This window comes from Gymnoscopelus braueri, assembly GCF_963280865.1.
Source record: "Gymnoscopelus braueri genome assembly, chromosome: 3".
NCBI classification, from domain to species: Eukaryota; Metazoa; Chordata; class Actinopteri; order Myctophiformes; family Myctophidae; genus Gymnoscopelus; species Gymnoscopelus braueri.
The window spans coordinates 50,828,628-50,846,035 of record NC_137612.1 but is presented as its reverse complement, the minus strand read 5'-3'; the positions used below and the strand labels follow the sequence as shown (position 1 = coordinate 50,846,035).

General features: G+C 43.1%; 1 protein-coding gene and 1 pseudogene across 2 annotated transcripts in view; both read right to left on the bottom strand.

Moving 5' to 3' along the window:
• gnai2b (guanine nucleotide binding protein (G protein), alpha inhibiting activity polypeptide 2b) overlaps positions 1–17,408 on the bottom strand; it is a gene marked incomplete at both ends in the record, with an annotated part of 121,068 nt that overhangs the window by 47,648 nt on the left and 56,012 nt on the right. The gene's annotated exons all lie outside the window — the stretch shown is intronic.
• On the bottom strand, positions 14,627–15,178 carry LOC308082932 (phospholipid hydroperoxide glutathione peroxidase-like; annotated as a pseudogene). The gene has a single exon. The product of its transcript is annotated as a phospholipid hydroperoxide glutathione peroxidase-like (transcript).

Here is a 17,408-nt window from a genome sequence, read left to right as displayed (position 1 = left end):
CCATCACTTATATAAAAAACATTATTAGCGTGTATCGTCGCACATTCATTGTTGCCAGGTTTAGCAGAAAAAAATAAGCAATCAGGTCTATGAAAACAATCCCAAAAGAAGCGACTATCTACGGCTATTTGAAAATAGCAGATCTACAAATTCACAACGCGTAGCGATGCGACGCATTGTGAGTGTGTGCATCTGCTATTTAAAAAATATATATACATATATAATGTTGACAAATACATGAAAATGTTTAAGAACCACTGGTTTCAACAACATATGGAAACAAGCCCCAAATAATCAACTACATTTTAGAAACAAGCAGTGGTGGAAAAAGTACTCAAATGTTTTACTTAAGTAAAAGTATCAATACTGCAATGTAGAAGCATCTACAAGTGAAAGTCTGGAATTACTTGAGTAAAAGTACAAAAACTATTGGTATCAAAATGTACTTAAGGTACCAAAAGTAAGTACTAAAATGTTTGAAAATAGCAGATCTACAATGATGCGATGCGTTGTGAGCTTGTAGATCGGCTATTTTCAAATAACCTAGGTATAAAATAGGGCTTAAGTGGTTAATGTATGTTTTATAATGTAATCATTTATATCTGAAAAGTAACTAGTAACTAGTAACTAATACGTTTTCAGATAATTGTAGTGGAGTAAAAGTACTACCAATATTTACAAGCAACTTTACAGAAAAATAAGCCCAATGTCGCTTATAATAAGTGGACATGGCAACACTGCTACCGTAGTGTTTACATTTTACAGAGACCTGAGTGGACAGACACAGCTGTGAGCCGACCAATCAATAGCAGTCACAGCTTTAGCCCCGCTTAGCCCAGCTCAGACCTACCCAAGACTGGGTACTTTTTAGGCACCAGTTTAGTACCACTTACACACCACTCTACCCACTTCATTGTAGTGGAAACCGTTGCTGTGGTGGGCGGTGTGGGGTGGGGCTAGGTAAGTCCATGTATATGGAAAGCCGCCTTTAGAGTACCATAGCAAAAGTACTCATTATGAATGGCCCATGTCACTTCTTTTTTATGTTAAAAATGTGTCAACCTTTTGAAATTAGCTGATCTACAAGCTCACAACACGTATGCTAATTCTAAAAAAATACTACATATTTTCACAACACAAATCTTGGCGCAAAATATTTTCAGATAGGGGTCAAATACAAATACATTTAAGAACCACTGCCCTAGAGCAACTGTGTATTCAACAGTGATATACCGATGTAATTTATTACCAGGCCTTCGTGACTACTTAAGTACAAGCAATATGGCAGATACAGTATGATGATAATGACATTTCCTGGATTCACAAGGACAGGTGTGACAAACTGGGTTCACAGGGACTCACCCCCTCAGGGTTTTGAGTTGTTTTTGCACTGAGGACAAACAGAAGGACAACTCTGCAGGAATTAATGGACACAGCCAAATAACAGGATAACCCAGAGTCCAAAAGACCTTGTCACACACACACACACACACACACACACACACACACACACACACACACACACACACACACACACACACACACACACACACACACACACACACACACACACACACACACACACACACGCCCCCCCCCCCCACCAAGAAACTGTCCTAAATTAAGGGCCATTTTGCCCCAAGCACGATAACTACAACCAGAAAGATAATTAAGTTAGCGTCCACACTGAAGAACGGCAAAGCCTACCTGAGGTAATGGCCTTACCTCAAGAGCCTACCTAACCCGATCTCCAGAGATTACCGTAACATTGCACGGAACGAGTGCACTTCATTCCGTGGATAGCCGCCTCGGAACTCCCGAATTGCGTGCATATGTACGGCGCTCCCTTTGTGACAAAACCATTTCGGAGGCGCGCAGTCACAGGCGAACTGTCACCCCGTGAAGGACCACCGAGGGAGCTAAGGCGACCGAGTTGCCGTCCTGAACGGTGGGACGTTCGCCTGTGCCTACTCAGCGCCGTTTGAGTTATGTACCGATAGGCACAGAATCGTAATTTTTTTTGTGGGGACTGCTCTGCTTCCGGGTTTTTCCGGGTTGCGACTGGTTACGCCCACCGTGGGACTCGCCGTACATATGCACGCAATTCGGGAGTTCCGAGGCGGCTATCCACGGAATGAAGTGCACTCGTTCCGTGCAATGTTACGGTAATCTCTGGAGATCAGGCTGGCCTACCGGCTAGCGTTAGCTATTCATAATCATCGTCTCCTCATCTCCGTCCATAACAAAACTTTGCGAAGGTGAATGAGACTGATTGCATGATGGATTTGTAATGGCTGTCAATGTTTCTATTGTTCAGAAGATCATGCTGAAAGTGATCTAAACGATGGTGTGGACACTGCAATTCACTTCAATTAGAATAGTTTATATTAATTTATAATCGTTTATATTTTATCGAGTTATCGTTAACGTTAACGTGCTTAGTGTGAACAGGCCCTTCAGTAGGGTTTTCTTCTTAAACACAGATACCACTTTTATTTTTAACTGACGCTGGCGATAGATAATATCTTGTGCCGATATTCATTTGAACTTTTCTGTGCAAATAAGTTAACAAAAGCTAAAGAATGCGTTACTAGAGCGATTCTCTTTTTATTATAAAACATTGAGTACAAAAAACAAAGAAAAAAAACTCCTGCAAATTCAAAATAGAATTGCCCCGAAAAGTACTTCTAAATGGTAAAGGGACTGCATTTATATAGTGCCTTTTTCCAAAGCTCCAAATGTATTTCACATTCACACAATTCAATGGAGCTTCATACACACCAACAGTGGAGAAAACCACGCAAGGCACCGCCCTGCTCATCGGGAGGGGAAGGGTTTAATGTCTTGCTCAAGGACACTTCGACACGCGGACATAGGAGGAGGCGCGGGGATCGAACCAGGAACCTTCCGATTCCTAGACGGCTGCACTGCCTCCTCAGTTAAAGCTGGGGAACAATAGCCTGGGTGAGGGGGGGAAGAAGAGGAAAAAAGGGGAAGGAGGGGGGAGGAGAAGCTGTGGGGGAGGAGGAAGGGGGAGCTGTGGATCGAAAGGTCACCAGTTCGATTCCCGACCGGAACATCTCTCTAACCCACCCAAAGTCTTACCAAGTGATATGAATCTTTCAAATATCATTTAATTAGTGACACAAAGAGGTCAGTGTCTTATGAGATTGCCATACAGCCAAGTAGTTATATTTTGTATTGTTAAATACTTTACTGTAGTGATATTTTAACACATTGGGTGCCAGAGGTTTATTAAAATATTATACGTTGAGTGCCTGCATTTCTTCCATCCACTTGCGTTATACGTTTCGTGCTGTGAGAAGCCCAGACGCGGAAGTGCATGTAAACAAAGCGTGCGTGCGAGACGGCGGAGGGTCCCGACTAACGCCTGGAACAATAATATTTCCAACGCGACCCTCCATTGCAGCGTGATCGCCGATCGAAAACGGCTCGTTTCCACCACGTTAAAAAGAAATGGAGATATTAAGCTTTTAGTCAAGGAGATAACATTGAAAACGCCGACCGGAAGGATTTTTGACATGGAGCCACATCCAGCCTCTTATTCTCAGAAACTCCTTGGGTGATGTCAAAGTTTCGTTTTAGCGCCCCACGTGGCCCACATGTATAAAAATAGAATTGGGTCAAAAACGGTCCGGACCGTTTTCGGCACTTCTCGTTTGGACCCTCAAAAACGGTCCGGACCGTTTTTGGCATTCAATGTGTTAATTGTATGATGTACAGAGCTGAATTATTATGGACTGATCTTTATATGAAGTGTGTGACATAGATTATACAGTCTTGTGCTACTGTGTGTGTGTGTGTGTGTGTGTGTGTGTGTGTGTGTGTGTGTGTGTGTGTGTGTGTGTGTGTGTGTGTGTGTGTGTGTGTGTGTATAACTCAGTCCATAATTATAGTGTATGCATACAGTATATATATATATACCATATTATAATTATGGACTGAGTTGTATGCAGCGTGTAGCACACACACACACACACACACACACACACACACACACACACACACACACACACACACACACACACACACACACACACACACACACACACACACAACACACACAAAATAAAATATATTTGCTTGACTGCTATTTTTACAGATATCTTTGGTAGAAACAAGTCAAAAGTACAGCTGTAGAAATAAAGATTTATTGCAAAATATACACATTTTTTTAAATAATTGCTATTAAACTCTTTACTGGAAAAGGGCAAGGTTTCAGCTCCATTGGAGCCCCTTTGATGTCATAGCAACTTGCAAGCAGAGTTCACCATAAGTTCAGCTGTAGCCTAATCAACACACCTGTGCTTGAAAAAAAAAAGATGAGAGAAGCTGGAAGGAACGCTTGCTGGTTGGTTGCAGAAAAACGAATCAGGTGTCTCCAAATTCTTTATCTCCACCTCCATCTTTTCCCCAGCTAATTAGAATCGAGCATTTCCATTAAATGGAAATGAGGAGGTGTGATTTGAAAACAGCAGTCAATGAGAGTGTAGCTTTCCCATCTTATGGGGGAATTAGGAAATGCTGAAGCGTGATTGCACGTTAGGTAACCAGACTATCCCTCTCCCGGCAGAGCCAGAGCCACTGCCTCCCTTCTCTAATAAACGTCATTGGTACGGTATTCAACAGTCTGGAGGAAAAACTCCCAATAAATATCACTCAATATGCAAATTGGTACAATATATTGGCAGAACAATAATTTGGTCGAAGCCTCTTTACCTGCGACGTACAACATTAACCAATGAATGTAATTACTTCACAAAAACACAACTCTAATTACATTGCTGATGGAATTCTGTCTGTCTCTCCTTTTGTGTGTGTGCGTGCGTGTGTTGCATCTTTGGCAGCCGACTGCATGGTTTGCCGTCGGTGCCAAATATTGCGAAACAGAGTTTTAAAATTAAATTACAGTAAGTGTATCTCCCTTGGCATCGGCAAAATGCACTTCCACCCAGCGGTACGGGCTACAAAATAGGTCAGTTCACCTCGTTTTAGCGGGAAAGTGCTGAGTGCAGCTGTAATTGATAGGCTGGAGACGCTGGAGAACAGACTCCTCATGCAGTGGAAGTGCGTTTTACGCCTCGTCGTACGACGGTGCCGCGCGCCGATCATAGCAGATCTACAAGCCCACAACGTGTCGCGTCCGTGACACGTTGTGGGCTTGTAGATCGGCTATGTTCGGCGCGCGGCACCGTCGGTGCGAGCTCCGACGAGGCATGAATCAGCCATTTACGCCCCCCTCAGGGAGGCTTGGAGTACAGGCGAGATATACGGCCCCAGAAAGCTACACCACCAGGGCAGTTTAATGAACCTGGCCGCCCCCGTCTTATCAGAAAATAGTTTATGATAATATTTTTTAAGGGAGATATACTGCAGAGCAGTGATTCTCAACCTTTTGAATTTCAAGTAGCCCCAGTTTGATATGCATTTGTTTTTATTTTCACACCCCAAGAAGCCTTGAATTCATGGAGATTTTTTTGTTTTTGTAACATTCCTGAGCCAATAAATTGATGACCAGCGGAGTCTCCGGTGAGTCTCCTACTGACCAATGACCTGGTCATCAAATTATTGGCTTACTGTAGGAGTGCAACAAAAACAAAAAAATCTCCATGAATTCAAGGCTTCATGGGGGGTGTAATTGATAGAAAATAAGTAATTATTTGGGCAAACTATCACGTGTACAACACGCTGATATTCTTTTTGCACATTCATGCAAATTCTTTCTCTCACTATTTTAAATCCTTTTAAAAATGATTTAAAAACGGATCCGTTTTGGACATACAAGGTTTCTACCTGACAGTCACAAGGAAAGACAACATTACCTATGGGTTGTATCTTAGAGGCCAAAGTCTCAAGTGAAAAAATGGCAACAAAAGTCATCAGAAAAGTCAACAAAGAACAAGTTTTCTATTCAGGATCTTCTCAGTGGTCAGTAAGAACTAAGAACACACTGAGGACACTAGCAGGAGCACTCATCCAACGTTATTTCGACTATGCACGTACATAGCACCTCAAAGGCATTCAAAACAAAACAGCAGACCTCTCAAAACAAACTGGTCAGGTTACTACTATAGGCCTTAAAGGTTTAATGACATTCACTTTTACACCACATTCAAAGTCTTTGTCCTGGTCCTTCAAAAGTGTACAAAAAGTTTTAAGTGAAAATTCCATTCCAGTGATCCATGGCAGGTGTTTTTCTCTCACATTTCTAAAGCCTTTTCAACTGCAATGAAAAAAGAAATCTTTGCCTGCGGGTGTCGCTGGTGAGGGATTTTGCCTGTCAATCATCACCTCTGCTCCGCCCCCCCCAAAGGAAAGGATAGGGGAGGGGAGGGGCGAGGAGGAGAGTGGGCGGGATTAATCGACTGTGACCTCACTGTCGAAGGGCCAAGCTCAGATTACTTTTCAGCCTAATTATTCAGAAAACCCCAGACCACAGAAAATCCACTGAATGTTCTAAGTTCAGGTTTTTGGGGTGTAATTGAGGTCATAAAACCCCAAATAAAACATTGAAAATAAAAAAAGTGAAAATGAATGTCATGATACCTTTAAGGTCCTTACACACCGGGGCGATTTTTTTCATGCGAATAATATGTTTTTTTTTAAAACCTTATAAAGTCAATGCAAGCTTCCACACCAGTTTCGCGGAGCGAAAAAAGCGTCTTTTAATTATTCGGAACGAGTCCGAATTTTGCGTATATTCGCATATTCGCCGGTGTGTAACCGCCTTTACACCCAGAACTCACCTAAGCCCTGCTCATTATGCTAGGGTGGGATGGCTCAGGGTAGAGGACAGAGTAAAGCCTGTTCAAAGCCTGTAAAGTGTTCAAAGCCTCCCTCAAAAACCCACCTTTTCAGACTCGCTTTCCCCGCCTAACTTAAATCAAATCTCCCTTTCTGCCTTTTAGTCTTAGCTTGTGTTTTTCTCCTTGTTCAAGTTGTAGCCTTTTAAAGACTTTATCTGTTAATAAAGTTGTTTCTTTTTTATTTGTTTTGCAAAGCGACTTTGGGTACTATGAATAGCGCTATATATATAAGTATTATTATTATTATTGTCTCCGCCGGAGGTGGAGAGTATGTTTTCGCTTCGTCCCGCCGTGTGTTAGCATGGCCCCTAGCCAAGCTAACATTGGTCAAGCTCCACGTGACACGTGTCAATATGTTGACACCAATGCCTTTGATTGGCTAGAGGGACGCATGACGAAATAAAATCCTATAAATAGGTGTGTCACTTCAAAAGGCCATTTATCTTTTGAAGTGAGGTAAGACAGGATCAATCAGTCTTGATTGGAACAGTACCTTCAGTACCTTCCAGTACCTTCCAGTGTGTGTGTCCCTCTGAGAACACCTAACATTGGTCAAGCAAAGGCGCAGAAGAGGACAACAGTAACACAGAAGAGGACTATAGAGTTGAATTGATCCCACAACAAGGCCGAAGTCTTAATACTGTATCAATTGGCCACCTTGATCAAATACATTATGTAGCACTAGAGAAAACTGACATAGATCAAACACACCAATCAACTGCTGAAACTGTTCAAGACAATGAAGATGAAGAAGACAGACAAGCATTTGAACAAACCAGTCAATTACGACGACTCCCATATGACACATTGCTTCAAGAAGAACATTTTTTAGATGCAGACACTACATATTCAGACGCCCCTGCAGAACACCAAAAACCACGCGCATTCTACCAAGACGACCCGTTCTACCAAGACGACCCGTGCTATTAAAATAGCACAGGTCTTCTGGCGGAGACTTGTGCTCCGAGGAGCACATTTTCTAGTTATTATTATTATTATCAAAGCAACGTGCATTGGGCCTGGTCTTCAAGATACGCGAGAATACAGGGATACCCATGTACCTGTCAGACTACTTTAATAGCGTAAAAGACACACAGAGGGCAGGCACAACACCAGAAGGAGCCCCCTTGATCTCACTCAACCCAGTTTCGGCACAAAAACTGGGTCAAATTCGTTCCACTGCTCTGCCACCAGAATGTGGAATGCTCTACAAACAGCCATACACAGTGTGACTCCTTCCCCTCCTTCAAAACCGCTCTAAAAGAGCACCTATATATGGCCAATCGAAACTGGCCACTGGAAAAAGTAGAAAGTCACCGGAAATGCCCCCACCCCCCCTCAAACTGTTTACTGTACATCTTTCTTTCATATGATGTTTTTTTTGCATATTATTGTATATTGTTGTTTGTCTTTAAATGTCTTTTTTTACACAGGGCCTTAATGGAAACAAGCCCTGAGGGCTTATCTCGGTCATCCTTATCTCGGTCATCCTTTTAGCAGTGGTTGTCAACCAGTGCTCCGGGGACCACCAGTGGTCCTTGGGGGGGTACCAGGGGGTCCCCAGCAAAATTAGTTAACATAGCGTCACAATCATTTTAACCAATTAGCTTTGGCTATTCAAAAATAGCAGATCTACAAGCTCATAGCGCGGCACCGAGTGCCGCGCTATGAGCTTGTAGATCTGCTATTTTTGAAAAATGTTGAAAATGTGTGCAAATCTTTGAATATATATATTTTTTTAAGCAAACATTTTTAACTAAAATCTTTGCTTCTGGGGGTCCCTGACACAACATTTTCAGATGGGGGTCCGTGGCAAAATGCATATCAATTTAGGGGTCCTTGGCATGAAAAAGTTTGAAAACCACTGCTTTTAGCATTCTTTTGTATAAATCTGTGCCACCGTGTCTTGTTTTTGCAAACTGAATAAAGTATTCAATCAATTAAACGATGTACAGTATCAGATCAAAGTCCAGAGCTTTGTTCCACATGTAGGCCTTGGTCATTTATGAGTTTGTTTTTTATTACAAATTATGAAAGTACAGAATGTAAGCTTTCAAATGATGTGTCATAGATTGAAATATATTTTAAGATTTGCTTATTTGAAGGTTGTTAAACCAGAGATCTAGAAGCTGAGAAAACACCTTCTAAAGGTTTTTGCGTTTTCTAACACCTACGGCAGCCTGGTAATGGGTGTGAGGACACAGGTGACATAGGAGTAAAGTGAGTGCAGTCAGCGCACACACCACACCAATACAGAGCAACACGTTACAACACACAGACATCGGAATAACCTGCTATATGTTCATGTCTCTGTGCAACTATGCCAATAAACAACAAACTAAATTACACATACTGGGTGTGTGTAAGATATCTCCCTACCGGTGTATTAATGGCAACGGGTAAAGGGACATTGGAAAAAGTTAAAAAATTGCCATACAATAATAATTGCCATTACAATAGCAATGTGATTATGTTATCAAAATGTCAAGCAACAAAATAGATTGTCAGTGGAGCCATCTCGACGTTGGCACTCACTCGGACGTGCCTCACGGGGCACACGCCCGATTTCTGTCTGCAAGCCAGACACGTTTTCAATAGACGTCACGAGAATCTACATGATATCAGAAACCTTTCTGTTGTACTACGGTACTGTATATAGGCTTACACCTAGAGATCGATAAGAGAACCGACGGTCCTTGGTTATCGTCTTCCAGTTTTGACTTTGCGCTATAAGCCCTTCTAAGCTCTTACTTTCAGGCAATCCAGACAATTCCGAGACTTTATGAAAGAAAACAAGTACACCTCAGCAAGGGCAATAAATGCTGCAACTTGTAAGAGGAAGGACGCTACAGTCAGTGTTACCAAATGTTTATATAGCAGCACTCTGGCTATTTATGACTGTGACTGTAACCAATGCCAACAGAGAGCATCATTTTCAAATCTGGGACCAGTTAAAAATAGACAGAGATCTAGAATCTGTCAAAGCAGTCTGAATCACCCTTCTCTGATGTCCAGTCCACTGAAGGTGAATTTATGCGCAAATTAGATTTTTACTGGCCTCATTAGCAGACTAAAAATATCTATTTTTTACAAGCTTTCAGCTAGATTTATAGTGTGTGGTTACCTTAATTCCATTTATTGTACTGTTACTTTTGTTGCAGACACTTATATAGACACTTTAACGGTTAAGGAGTTCTCTGTCAGACAAAATGGAAGAAAAACTGAATAAATATTGCTGTTATGTGCTGCTGTTTATTGTTCTTTATATGGGTTTGTTTTATTCCAGTATTCCACAGGGGTTATATTTGTGCCTCTATAAGGGAGTTGTGACTGATGTGCCTAATTAAAACAGGGAGTACTGTACCGAGTACTGTACCTGTTAGTTAAAAGCTGTCACCTGCTTGCAGATGCACAGTGAAAACGTTTTTTTTCTCCCCGTTTTTTTTCTGTAGCATTGCTATTTGTGGTAAATACTGTCACATTGTATTCACACTCACAGTTGAAGTGGTCTTTATTATGGACCACAACGGAAAGTTGGAAACAACCAGTGGTGGAAAATAACTAAGTACATTTACTTATGTACAATTTTGAGGTATTTGTACTTTACTTGAGTATTTCCCATTGGCAATACTTTTACTTCTACTCCACTACATCTCGGATGCAAATATTGTACTTTTACTCCACTACATTTATTTGAAAACCTTTAGTTACTAGTTACTTTCTCGATTTTGATTATTATTACAAAACATACATTAACCACTTCAGCTCTGTATACATTTCGGCAATTTGAAAATAGCCGATCTTCCAACTCTGTGTTGCGATGAGACGCATTGTGAGCTTGTAGATCTGCTCTTTTCAAATGATTGTTATACATTTGAAAACTTGCATAATGATTACTTTTACTTTTGGTACTTTAAGTACATTTTGATACCTTTGCACTTTTACTCCTGTAAATTTAGACTTTTACTTGTAACAGAGTATTTCTACATTGCAGTATTGATACTTTTACTTAAGTAAAGCAATTGAGTACTTTTTCCACCACTGGAAACAACCCCCCTGAGGCTTTTTGTGTTATCCATTTAGCATAACCTTTGACTGTACTACCTGTACTGTTAGCAAACCTGCTAATAAAGTATTCAATCAATCAATCAATCAATCCACCCTTCCTCTGCAGCCTATTGCACCACACAAAGCTTCTGTCCGAAGGTCTACAGTATATCTAACCTGCTGCTGCCAAAGGTTTGTCAAAAAACTTAAATACTCAAGTATACCTCTAAATTGTACTTAAGTACATAACTTGAGTAAATGTATTTAGCTACTTTCGGTATACTTTACAGTATATTGGATTGACATACTCTACCGTAAGGATTGGACAAAATAACATTTTATTCACTAAAACTAATTTACATAACAGAGCTTTAAGTTAAGTTAAGCTTTAACAGAGTATTTGCTCCACCACTGTTGGAGTGCTATACTATATCAACATTCAGAAACACTCATTCCTCTTATTATAAGCTGCAGAAGCCAGTGAGTGGCCTTGCTGAGGTGTTCTCGTTTTCTTTAATAAATTCTCTGAACTGAAACGTTTTTGGCCGTGAAATCTTCCTCCAGACCACCTGCGTATTTCTTCTGGACATACGTTTGAAGTATGGATATCTTGTTCAAACTTCTTGAAACGAACGAAAAAGGTTGAGAGTCACTTGATCCAAAGCACTTTACAACGTGCGTCATCAGGAGCAGTTAGGGCAGTGGTTCTCAGGGGTCCTTGAGGGGGCCTCCAGGGGGTCCCCAGCTAAATGATTGATAGAAAACCAATCGGACCCTTACGGGCGTGCAACTCTGAGAGCGTACAAATGGAATCAAATGGACCCTTACGGGTCCATTTGATTCCATTTGTACACTCCCAGAGATAAATTAACAGATTGGAGTCAGAGAGATACAAATCATAATCAAAAGTGGGGTCAATTGGCCTTAATGCATACCACACTGGGAGTCCTTGAAATTAAAAGGCTTGGATATCACAGGGTCTTGCTCACATCTACGCTATAGGAGGAGCTTTCTTGGATTTCTTGGATTTTAAATTTAAAATGGATTTTAAATCCTCTTCGCTGACCTTGTATTGAACTGTACCTTCATATCCTTTTTTTCTGCAAACTGCTAATAAAGTATTCAATCAATCAATCAAAAGCAGGGGATCGAACCGGGAAACGTCCAATTCCCAAACAAAGAGCCTCTGTACCTCCTGAGCCACTGCCGCCCCATAAAGATTGCCCAGAGATGAGCTGCTTACTGAGGCATAGCAGCGCTGAGCCTCTCATTTATGTCATCCAAAACACTGAGGACTCTTTAGTTTCCTCCCATTTTTTCCCTTCTTTTCAGTACTGTTGTTCCTCCAAAGGATATCACTGTACATATAAATAGGTTTCTTATTGAGGCTGTCAGGTGGAAACCTTGTACATCCAAAAACAGGTTTCAGGAAATGGGGAACCTGCGTTCCAATGAATCCAATGTAGTTATCTAGTCACACGCTCTTGTTAATTACTTTTCATTGGCTAAATATGTTTTATAAGGCCCTGACGGTTGGCGTAACCGTCTGGGCACCTAGGCCTGACAGCGTGACCTTTGCTGCATGTTACCCCCCCCCCATCTCTCCCCGTTTCTTGTCAGTCTACTGTTTTTATCAATAAAGATAAAAAATATATATATAAAAAAAAAGGTTTATACAACCCACAGACCACAAACCACTTTCACTTTCAAAATGTTTCAGAAATAGTAGATATACAAGCTAACAATGCATCTCATCGCGATGTGTCGTGAGCTTGTAGATCAGCTATTTTCGCTACTTTTGTGTGACACTCTTGCACCACGAAGTAGGCCATACAGTTTCCGGGGGGGAAAAAACATAAAAAAGGTGAATTATGGAGATACAAGGTTTTTCTGCCTGACAGCAACGTTATCCAATATCAACCAGGCACCATGGAGCTACCAGCCACACAGTGGGGAGAGAGGAAAAAAAAGAAGAAATCCAATCTTTAGCTTTCAATAGTAAGTTACTATGTGTGCACTCAGTGAACAAAGCAACACAAATCACATTGTGGTGTTCAGTGCTGAAGCAGCGCTATATACAGACTGGCTGCAATGTGTTCACGTCCTAATGCAGTGGCAGTGTTGGAAAAAGTACTCAGTACAATCTAGAAATACTCAATTACAAGTAAAAGACTGGGATTTAAAATTTACTTAGGATAAGGATAATTCCTTTTAACAGGTCGTTCATGAAAGTCCTTGCAGTCTTGTTTCCAATGAGAACCTGTGAGCAATTGGGGTTAAGAGTCTTGCTCAGGGACAAATTTCATATCATCGGCACATATGCTGGGATAGCCTGGAATCGAACCTGGGGCAACCAGGGCCAGCTGGTTCCCTAGGCGGGCTCACTAACCACTCAGCTATGGCCGCTTGAGTAAAAATACAAAAGTATTGGCATCAAAAATGTACTTAAAGTACCGAAAGTAGAAAGTACTCATTATGCAGAATGTCCCATTTCACAATATCTATACAAATCTTTTGAAAATAGCCGATCTACAAGCTCACAACGCGTCGCGATGCGACGCGTTGTGATCTTGTAGATCGTCTATTTTCAAATAGCCGAAGTATATGGCTAAAGTGGATAATGCATGTCTTGTAGTAATAATCAAAATCTACAAAGTAACTAGTAACTAAAGTTTTCAAATAACTGTAGTGGAGTAAAAGTACAATATTTGCCTCCGAGACTGGAGTAGAAGTAAAAGTATTGAAAATTGGAATTACTCCAGTAAAGTAAAAAAAATCCTCAAAATTGTACAGTACAGTACCTGAGTAAATGTATTTAGTTACTTTCCACCCCTGTGCAGTGGTTCTCAACACTGCATTGTAAAGGGGATAGACGCCATCGTTCGCGAGGGCCACTCCAACCTACTTACTCAGAAAAAATATATTTTCTTTTGTTGAGCGACAATAGAAATGAGCCATTCGTCTATGATCCTCCCTCTGGTTATATGGGGTACAATGGGGGGGGGGGGTGGCTCTGGGGGGTCTGGTTGCACGCTAGGGGTCATCAGGCCTGTCCTCCCCATTGCTGGGTTTACAAGACAGGCCGTCACTGGTCCAGATACGCCCCCCCCCCTCCACCAAAACCCAGCGGCCCATGGGAGAGGCCAAGGCACGCACACACGGGCGGAGGAATCTGTTGCATTAACTCTTTGCCTGCGGATTCTGCCAAGGCGCAGCCTGCCACTGACGAGAATGACAAGATTTGTGTTTTCAGTGGGTTTTCCACCAGTGGACGCTGTTCGCTACCCTATGAATGATGCTTTCACTACCAGATGACGACAGACCCGGAATTGACGTCATTTTGTTTTTAAACGGCTAATTTACTTCCTGTTTATTTCCTGTGGGAAATAATATCCGTTCCTCTTGCTTTACGGCAAAAACAAGCCACATTCAACTGGCCACAGCTATGCAACGGGTTACCACGAGCGGACAATCTTTTTTTCCGGGACTCCCGAGACCCCTGTGTGTAATGAGGCGATCACCGTGAGGATGGCGATCACGGATAATATTCCATGATTTTTCAAAGGTCAGTAAAATCGCTCGTTTTCACTGGCAGTAGCGTCACACTATTAATCTGGCAGTTTAAAGAGTTAACAGGGTTCCAGGGGGTCCCTAGCCCTTACTGGTCTGTAGTTAGTCAGTTCAATTAACACTGAGGAATTTGTGGAGATTGGGGTCAAAGACATAAAAAAAGACCTATTGCCCAAATCATATCAAACTGGGGGTCCTTGAAATTCAAAAGGTTGAGACAAGTGTGTCAGCATGTCCTTCTCAACCACAACAGGGTCATCTAATGGCCCATATCTCTTGACCACCTGCCCCTCTCTGTCGATGAGAAACTTGGTGAAGTTCCATTTGATGTCGTTTCCCAACAGCCACGTCCCCTTGCCGTTGGGCTGTGCCTTCATCCAATTCCAGAGAGGGTGAGCGTTGTCTCCGTTCACCTCAGTCTTACTGAAGAGGTCGAACTCTGCGTTGTAACCTCTGGCAAACTCTTTGATCTCGGCGTCGGTGCCTGGCTCCTGCCTTCCAAACTGGTTGCAGGGGAAAGCCAGGATGCGTAAACCTTCCTCAGCGTACGAGGCGTGCATTCCCGCTAGCTGAGTGTAGTTCACTTTGGTCTTTCCTCATTTAGAGGCCACGTTAGTGACGATACAAACCAAGCCTTTGTACTTCTCTAGGGACACCTCGTTGCCGTCTATGTCCTTAGCGGAGAACCCACAGATGGACTCTCCTGTTTGCGCATTCGTTGCACTGTTCCCCATGGTTCCCAGCTCCTAAAACAAGCATTGACGGCTTCAATAGTACTTAGTACTTCGAGGCAAGTCAATGTCAGCACTATGACCTCATACCGATGACATCAGGGAATCTCCATAAATGGGATTTTGTGGAATGACTGATATTTTGGGAGAACTGCTGATCTGAACTTCCACACCGGGCACGGAACCCCCTCGGGTCGAGTGTTTAGTGCAGTATCCATAATCATAGTACTTGGAGGCCCATCTATGAGGACAGTATATTGATGACATCAGGGCACTCCATATATGGGGATTTGTTGACATTTGGAGCTCCGCTGATCCCACCGACTTCACACCAGGCACGGCTCTCCCTTAGGTCCTCTGCAGTCTGGGAAGCCATTCGGTTAAAAAAAAAGAAAAAAAAAGTATTTGTTTTTGCCTCTGGGAGCACGACCTCCTTTTTCGTGTTAAACAGGAACAGTTTATTCCTACTTCATGTTTAAGGTAATAGCACCGCCCGGTTCTGCTGTTGGCACACTCTAGAGATTTGGTCCTTGGTAGCACACACGCCGAGTTTGAAGTGTATCGGTCGGATGGTTCTCGAGATATGCAGGGATTATCATTATATATTATTTTTTTTGCGTCATTATTTGCTTTATTTTCTTTCTTGTTTGGGGGGGTTGGGGAAGGCCTTCATATCCTCCTGCTGTAAATGTTACTTTGTCTCTTCAGCATTTCCTCTGCGGTGTTGTCCGCTAAGCCTCTTCATTTCTATCAGGGTTTTCTTTTTCAAACAAAGCTAATATTTCATCATATGCATCTTGGCCGTTATAGTATCTTGGGCCTATTTTCACACACAGATCATCATCATCAATGTAGCGATCTGGTTCCTTGGCATATTCCCCATAGGAGACGTAGTGCCTTCTGAACGCTTCATAAGCAGCCTCAGGGTTGCTTTCATCGACTCTTCCACACAGGGAGATCGCAACCTGGATCGGCGGGGGTGGCGTTTGGGGTTCACTTGGTGGTATGTCCTCCGGCGGGGGTGGCGTTTGGGGTTCACTTGGTGGTATGTCCTTCGGCGGGGGTGGCGTTTGGGGTTCACTTGGTGGTATGTCCTTCGGCAGGGGTGGCGTTTGGGGTTCACTTGGTGGTATGTCTGTCGGCGGCGAGACGCTCGTGTCTGCAATGTTTGGTTCGGTCTGCTCCTCCTCCATGTCCTTCCGCTGCTCCCACCACCTTTCAAGATTTCGAGGATCCTGAGCGAACACCTTCATGTCGCTCAGCCACTTCAGCACTAGCTCATTCTCTACACCGTCAATTAAGGAGTCCAGCCGTGCAACAATTTCGTCTGACTCGTCCGCCATGTCGTTGTGCAGCAGTCTGGCGTCGCGTTGGAGTTGAATGGTCGGAACACGCGCGCTGAGCCTGTTGTACTTGGAGGCCAGTCTATGGCGTCATATTGAAGACATCGGGGATCACCATATGGGGGATTTGTGGATTTATAGATCGTTTTGGAGATTTGCTGATCCCACTGACTTACACACCTGGCACGCCACCCCCTTGGGCCTCGGCAACACATACGCAGAGTTAGAAGTTGATACGTACGTCCTCGAGAAACACAGAAATGCACTGGCATGCCCAAATATGGGCATATCGGTCGGATCGTCGGTTCATAACAACCACCTATCTGGCCGGGTACCACACTCCCTCAGGTCCTCGCAGATGTGTGCACCGAGTTTGAAGTCAGTTGGTCACATACATGGGCAATTGGGCATAGCGGTTGGATCGGCGGTTCTGGACAATCGGACTTCTGAGATGTTGTGCTTCAAGGTAGCCATCCGGTCTTGTGCTGTGGGGGGCTGTAGGAGAGATGACAGGGTTTCCTTTATACATGGTAGGGTACACCACACCATGCACCATAATCCTGGAGTGGAACCAATGTATTCAAAGTAGGTCATCAGCATGACAGGGAGTGCTCTGCTTGTAACATCAGAACCTCAACACCACTCAAAGAAGGAGAAGGAGCAGAAGGAGCGAGTGCATTTTCCGGCAGCGGATGCTGGTGCGGAACTGCCGGTGGAGGAGCGGCAGCTGCCGGCAGTGACTGCCGGCGGCGGAGCGGCAGGCTGTCGGCGGAGGAGCGTCAGTCGCCGGCGGTGGAGCGGCAGCGTGGAATCAGTAGGACTATAGCCTACCAATCCTTGTAATAAAATATTACTGAGGTTAGGGTTAGGGGTTAGGGTTAGGTTTAGGT